We start from the raw sequence: 6,915 nt of genomic DNA, 5'->3' as shown, positions 1-6,915 counted from the left end.
ATCTTAATGCAGAATTCTACAATATTATGCTCCCTGATGCCCAATGTGCTTTGCACAACAAGATTACCAACTAATTTTCCTCATTACACAATACCCAGTCTAGGATGGCCTGCCCTCTAGTTGGTTCCTCTACATCAGCGTTTCTCAACATTTTTACCCTTATGGAACTCTTGAAATAATTTTCATGTCTCAGGGAACCCCTACATAATAATTACTATATATCCTTATTAATCTTTCTTTCTCTTTCATAAACTTAAAGTTCATAAGGCAAACATAATACATTTTTCTGATAACTGGTTTTATGTGCGGTGAAATCACACACCCTTGTCGTACTCCAACTGCAGTGGTAAACCAATCTGTTAGTTCCCCATTCACTTTTACAGCACTTGTAGATTTCTGCTAAAGTGCTTTTAGTGGCCTTATCATTTTGTTGGAAAAACCCAAGAAACCAAGTGCCTTCCACAATCCCTCCTGTCACACAGAATCGAAGGTCTTTTCAAAGTCGATATAGCAACAGAAGAGTCCCTTTTTCTTTTCGAGGTGTTTTTCCATTGTTTGTCTTGGAGTGAACAGTTGATCAATGGTTGACCAACCTGGTCTAAACCCCGCTTGGGCTTCTGATAGAATCTCTTCTGCCCTTTCCCTGATGCGTCTTTGAAGTATTAGGATGAGTATTTTGCATGAATTACTAAGCAGGCTGACTCCCTTACAATTGCCACAGTCTAGTTTGTCTTTTTTCTTGTAGATTGATGTAATGATTCCCTTTCCCCAGTCATTGGGAAATTCTTCTGCGTCCCATATTTTCTTGCACAGTTAGTGTTTTATATCAACTCCTTTGTCTCCAGCTGCTTTGAGTTCTTCTCCAGTAATGCTGTCATAGCCCGGGGCTTTTCCATCAGAAAGCTTTCTAATTGTGCTGACAATCTCGTCGTGCGGAATAACTGGTTCCACAGTAGTGATTGGTATTTGGGGTGTGAGGGATAAGATGATTAAACCACCATCATTGTGAGGGGCCGAATAATTGTAGTCACCGACCTTGTGATGGGCCGAGAAGTTGGAATCACCAACCTTGTGATTCGAACAAACAGTCAGACCTTCAGAGCTGTTGATAACATTGTAGAACAACAAGATGAGTTCAAGTTCAAGTTCAAGTTAGTTTATTGTCATGTGTCCCTGTATAGGACAATGAAATTCTTGCTTTGCTTAAGCACACAGAAAATAGTAGGCATTTACTACAAAACAGATAAATGTGTCCATATACCATGATATAAATATATACACACATGAATAAATAAACTGATAGTGCAAATAACAGAAAGTGGTTGGTAATAATCAGAGTTTTGTCCGAGCCAGGTTTAATAGCCTGATGGCTGAGGGGAAGTAACTATTCCTGAACCTGGTTGTTGCAGTCTTCAGGCTCCTGTACCTTCTACCTGAAGGTAGCAGGGAGATGAGTGTGTGGCCCGGATGGTGTGGGTCTTTCATGATACTGCCAGCCTTTTTGAGGCAGCGACTGCGATAGATCCCCTCGATGGAAGGAAGGTCAGAGCCGATGATGGACTGGGCAGTGTTTACTACTTTTTGTAGTCTTTTCCTTTCCAGGGCGCTCAAATTGCCGAACCAAGCCACGATGCAACCGGTCAGCATGCTCTCGACTGTGCACCTGTAGAAATTAGAGAGAGTCTTCCTTGACAATCCGACTCTCCGTAATCTTCTCAGGAAGTAGAGGCGCTGATGTGCTTTTTTGATGATTGCATTAGTGTTCTCGGACCAGGAAAGATCTTCAGAGATGTGCACGCCCAGGAATTTGAAGCTCTTGACCCTTTCAACCATCGACCCGTTGATATAAATGGGGCTGTGGGTCCCCCTCCTACTCCTTCCAAAGTCCACAATCAGTTCCTTGGTTTTGCTGGTGTTGAGGGCCAGGTTATTGCGCTGGCACCATATGGACAGTTGCTCGATCTCTCTTCTGTACTCTGACTCATCCCCATCAGTGATACGCCCCACAATAGTGGTGTCGTCAGCGAACTTGATGATGGAGTTCGCCCTGTGGTTCGCTACGCAGTCATGGGTATAGAGTGAGTACAGCAGGGGGCTGAGCACGCAGCCTTGAGGTGCTCCCGTGCTGATTGTTATTGAGGCTGACACATTTCCACCAATACGAACAGACTGTGGTCTGTGGACGAGGAAGTCGAGGATCCAGTTGCAGAGGGATGCGCAGAGACCCAGTTCTGCGAGTTTGGTAACCAGTTTGGAGGGGATGATTGTGTTAAATGCCGAGCTGTAATCAATGAATAACAGCCTGACATATGAGTTTTTGTTGTCCAAGTGGTCCAGTGCGGAGTGGAGGGCCAGCGAGATCGCATCCACCGTTGATCTGTTGTGGCGGTACGCGAACTGCAGTGGGTCCAGGTTTTTGTCGATGTAGGAGTTGATTTGCTCCATGATCAACCTCTCAAAGCACTTCATCACCACCGCCGTTAGTGCCACTGGTCGATAGTCATTGAGGCATGTCACCTTACTCTTCTTGGGCACCGGTATAATTGATGCCCTTTTAAAGCAGGTGGGGACCTCAGACCTCAGAAGTGAGAGATTGAAAATGTCCGTAAAAACTCCCGCCAGTTGGTCCGCACAGGTTTTTAGAACACGGCCGGGTATACCATCAGGACCAGGTGCTTTTCGGGGGTTCACCCCTCTGAAGGATTTCCTGACATCGGCCTCTGTGACTGAGACTGAAATGCCATCGCAGTCGAGGTAAGGAATGTAGCTGACAACACAGAAGCTATTCTTTAGGTCAAAGGCAATTAAGTAGGTTAGGCCAACAGATACTGCGCATGCTTAATAAGTTAAATGAATATTAACTTTATGCCCCTCATGACAAAGAACCTAATTTAAATGTACATGCGATGTATGATGTGGGAGGAGAGGGAATGATTGATGACGCACGGAGGGGAGGGTTGGAAGATTGTGAACCTCGGTACCCTGATTGGAAGGGGTCAGAAGGGGAGGCGTCCGATCAATAAAGACTGTATACTGAATTGTATAAAAATAGACGTTTTTCCTTAGCTCGGTGTGTCTCAACTTGGAGAGGCACCCGATTCTGCAGACTCGCAAATAAAGCATTTCTTGTTTCCACGATTTAGTCTCTGAGTAGTGATTGTGAGCACAAACAATATATCTCACAAGTTGGGGGCTCGTCCGCGATCGCCACTCCGGCCGCTTGACGGAGGCACGAAAGGAAGGGAAGGTGCACCCTGCTGATTTCAGCAGTCTCTGATCTCCTTGCTTGCCGTCAGCGGTTTGAGCGAGTGATATTCGGACAAGAGACTCTGGAAACAAGAGGGAATCCGGTGAAAGGGATCAATCAATCGAGCAATTCCTGTGCACAGGACTTGAGTAAGAATATTGACTATTAAGTATTACTCGGGCGATTGGGTTCTGTTGGACGGGAAAAGGTCTGACAGGGATGGGTAACCGGAACGGGCAAAGTAAGGGCCCGGGGGAAAAAGGCTCAAACTGGTGAAGAGCCGCACATTCCGCCTGATAGTCCATTGGGGCGGATGTTGCACGGATGGGGTGAAGGGGGGGGTGAGGTGTGCGTCTGGCTTATTGAGACATCCGAAGAGTTGTCGGATTGAGAAATAAGTGGCGTTGGAACCCAACCCAAAGAACCCCCGTGGTCAGGGCATCTGCTCCTCCCGTGAGGGGGGGCGAGAACCAGGGACCCCAAACTTTCAAAGAAGAGGAAGAGGAAGGGGTGAATGGAGGGGCCAAGGTTGGGGTCCCCCGGGAAATAAAGAACAAGGATCAGGGGGATGGCGCACCGGGCCATCCCGGTGTTATCATTGTCACAAAGAAGGACACTTTAAAAGAGAATGTCCAAAGATAAGGCATGAAGTACAATCGTACACACTGATGGAGGAATAGTGGGGTCAGGGGTTCCCCTCCTTGGGGTGTGTAGGACGTACACGGGAACCCTTGGTAAACTTAAAATTAGGTCCCCAAGGAGAAGACACGGTATTTATGGTGGACTCAGGGGCGGAAAGATCAAGTGTAACCAGGATACCGGAGGGAATGGGATTAGGGGAAAAGCAAGTCAAAATCTCTGGAGTAGGGGGAAAGGTAATGACAGCTCCCGAGATAGAAGGAGTAATGGTAAGATATGAAAATCGAGAGGCCATGGAAGACTTAATCCTGGTGCCCCAGGCAGGAATAAATCTGATGGGAAGGGACTTACAAGTTCAATTAGGAATGGGCACAGCTCCCGTAGGTGGACAGATTATAGTACAACTATATAAATTGACGACCGAAGATGAAGAAAGAATAGTCTCACAGGTGTGGGCAAGAGAGGGAAATAGGGGAGGGCTAAGAATACCACCTCTGAGGATAGCCTTGCGAGAAGGAAGTGAAGTAGTACAAGTAAGACAGTATCCGATTTCAATGGAAGGAAGGAAAGGGCTGCAGCCAATTATAGAAAACTTACTGAAGGATGGAGTATTGGAGAGTTGTATGTCCCCCTACAACACGCCAATACTCCCTGTAAGAAAGACTGACGGAACATTCCGACTGGTCCAGGACCTAAGAGAATTGAATAGGGTAGTTAGGGCTCGACACCCGGTAGTCCCAAATCCTTATACCATAATGGGACGTATACCCCCTAACCATAGTTAGGGTGTGGTAGTGTGGTAGTGTGGTAGATCTGAAAGACGCCTTTTGGAGCTGCCCCCTGGCTGAGGAAAGTAGAGACCTCTTTGCATTCGAGTGGGAAAACCCAGGCACACTGAGGAAGCAACAGTATCGATGGACTGTGCTCACTCAGGGATTTACTGAATCCCCGAACCTGTGCGGGCAAATATTAGAACAAGTATTAGAGGATGTTCCCAGGACCTATGGGACACAATTATTGCAGTACGTAGATGATTTGTTACTCTCAGGCGGAGAAGAAGAGCCAGTAAGGGATGCAACCATAACCCTCTTAAACTTTTTAGGGGGAAATGGATTGAGAGTGTCCAAAAATAAACTACAATTTGTAGAACAGGAGGTTAAATATCTAGGACACCTGATTAGTGACGGGAAAAGGAGAATAAACCCCGAAAGAATAGCTGGGATCACCGGGCTGCCGATGCCAAGGAACAAAAAAGAAATCAGGAAGTTTCTCGGGTTAATTGGATACTGTAGATTATGGATAGACAATTACACCCGACAAGTCAAGTTCTTGTATGATAAATTGTGTGAGGAGACTGATAAAGTACAATGGGATTCTGAGGACGAACAGAGATTTGGAGAAATAAAGAATAGCCTGATCACCGCACCGGTACTGACCCTCCCGTCCATCGATCAACCATTCCATCTCTTTGTTAATGCGGAGAATGGAATTGCGTTGGGGGTACTGACACAAAAGAGAGGAGGGAAGCGACAGCCAGTCGCATTCCTTTCTAAACTCTTGGATCCGGTATCACGAGGGTGGCCTGTATGTATTCAAGCGGTCGCAGCAACAGCAATATTAGTGGAAGAAAGTAGACAATTGACATTTGGAGGTGACCTGGTAGTATCTACTCCCCACACGGTCCAGACAGTACTAACTCAGAAGTCTAACCGGTGGTTGACTGACTCCAGGATCCTAAAGTACGAAGTGATACTTATGGAAAAAGACGATTTGACCATTCTGACCGATAAGAATTTAAACCCTTCCCAGTTTTTATACTAGGCGGACGACGAGCAGGAAGGGCAGAGACCTGAACACTACTGTAGCGAAGTTATAGAACTACAGACCAAGAGCAGGGAGGATTTGGAGGAGCAGCCTCTGGTAGAGGGAGAAAGGTGGTTTATAGACGGTTCTTCCCGCTGTATAAATGGAAAAAGATATAGTGGGTATGCCATAATAGGAGGAGAAGGATTTGAAGGAGTGGAGGCGGGCAGGTTGCCAGGTAGTTGGTCGGCTCAGTCATGTGAATTGTATGCCTTAATACGGGCGTTAGAATTGTTGGAGGGGAAGGAAGGAACGGTGTACACCGACTCCAAATGCAGTACTGCACACGTTTGGGAGAATATGGAAAGAAAGGGGGATGATTACAGCAAGAGGAAAGGAGTTGGCACATGAGCAATTAATTGAGAAGGCGCTGGAAGCATTACATTTGCCAGAAAGGATAGCGGTGGTCCATGTGGCGGGACACCAAAAGGGGGACTCATTAGAAGCAAGGGGAAATGAAGTGGCAGACGGAGCCGCCAAAAAGGCAGCGACAGAAGGAACAGTGAGGATGTTGTCTTTAATACCATTAAGGGAAGGAGTAGGAAAGATACCTGTATTCTCACAGGAGGAGGAGGATAAAATGAATGAGTTAGGGGCTCGGCGTTCCACTGACGGGAGGTGGTGGACGCCGGATGGGAAACAAATGTTAACCAAAGGATTAACTCGGGATTTGATGACACAACTGCACTCCCAGTCACATTGGGGAGCGCAGGCCCTGTGTGACACACTACTACGGACCTACGCTTGCCGAGGTATCTATACTTTGGCTAAGCAGACAGTCTCCGGTTGTGTGTTATGTCAGAGGGTTAACAAGAAGGTAATGAGAGCTGTCCCTGGTGGAGGACAACAATTGGCTATAAGACCCTTCCAGAGAATACAGGTAGATTTTACAGAACTTCCAAGAATACAAAGGTGGAAGTACCTCCTAGTAGTTGTAGACCATTTCACCAGGTGGGTGGAAGCATTTCCCACGATGAATGTCACCGCTCAGGCAGTAACCCGGATATTATTAGAACAAATCATTCCCCGATACGGGGTCATCGAATCCATAGATTCCGACCGAGGAACACATTTTGCCTCTAAGGTTCACCTGTTGGTTTGCAGTACCTTGGGAATAAATTGGAAATTGCATACACCCTGGCACCCCCAGAGTTCTGGGCGAGTGG

This window comes from Amblyraja radiata, chromosome 38 (genome assembly GCF_010909765.2).
Source record: "Amblyraja radiata isolate CabotCenter1 chromosome 38, sAmbRad1.1.pri, whole genome shotgun sequence".
Classification (NCBI taxonomy): domain Eukaryota; kingdom Metazoa; phylum Chordata; class Chondrichthyes; order Rajiformes; family Rajidae; genus Amblyraja; species Amblyraja radiata.
Note: the sequence above shows the minus strand (reverse complement) of the source record.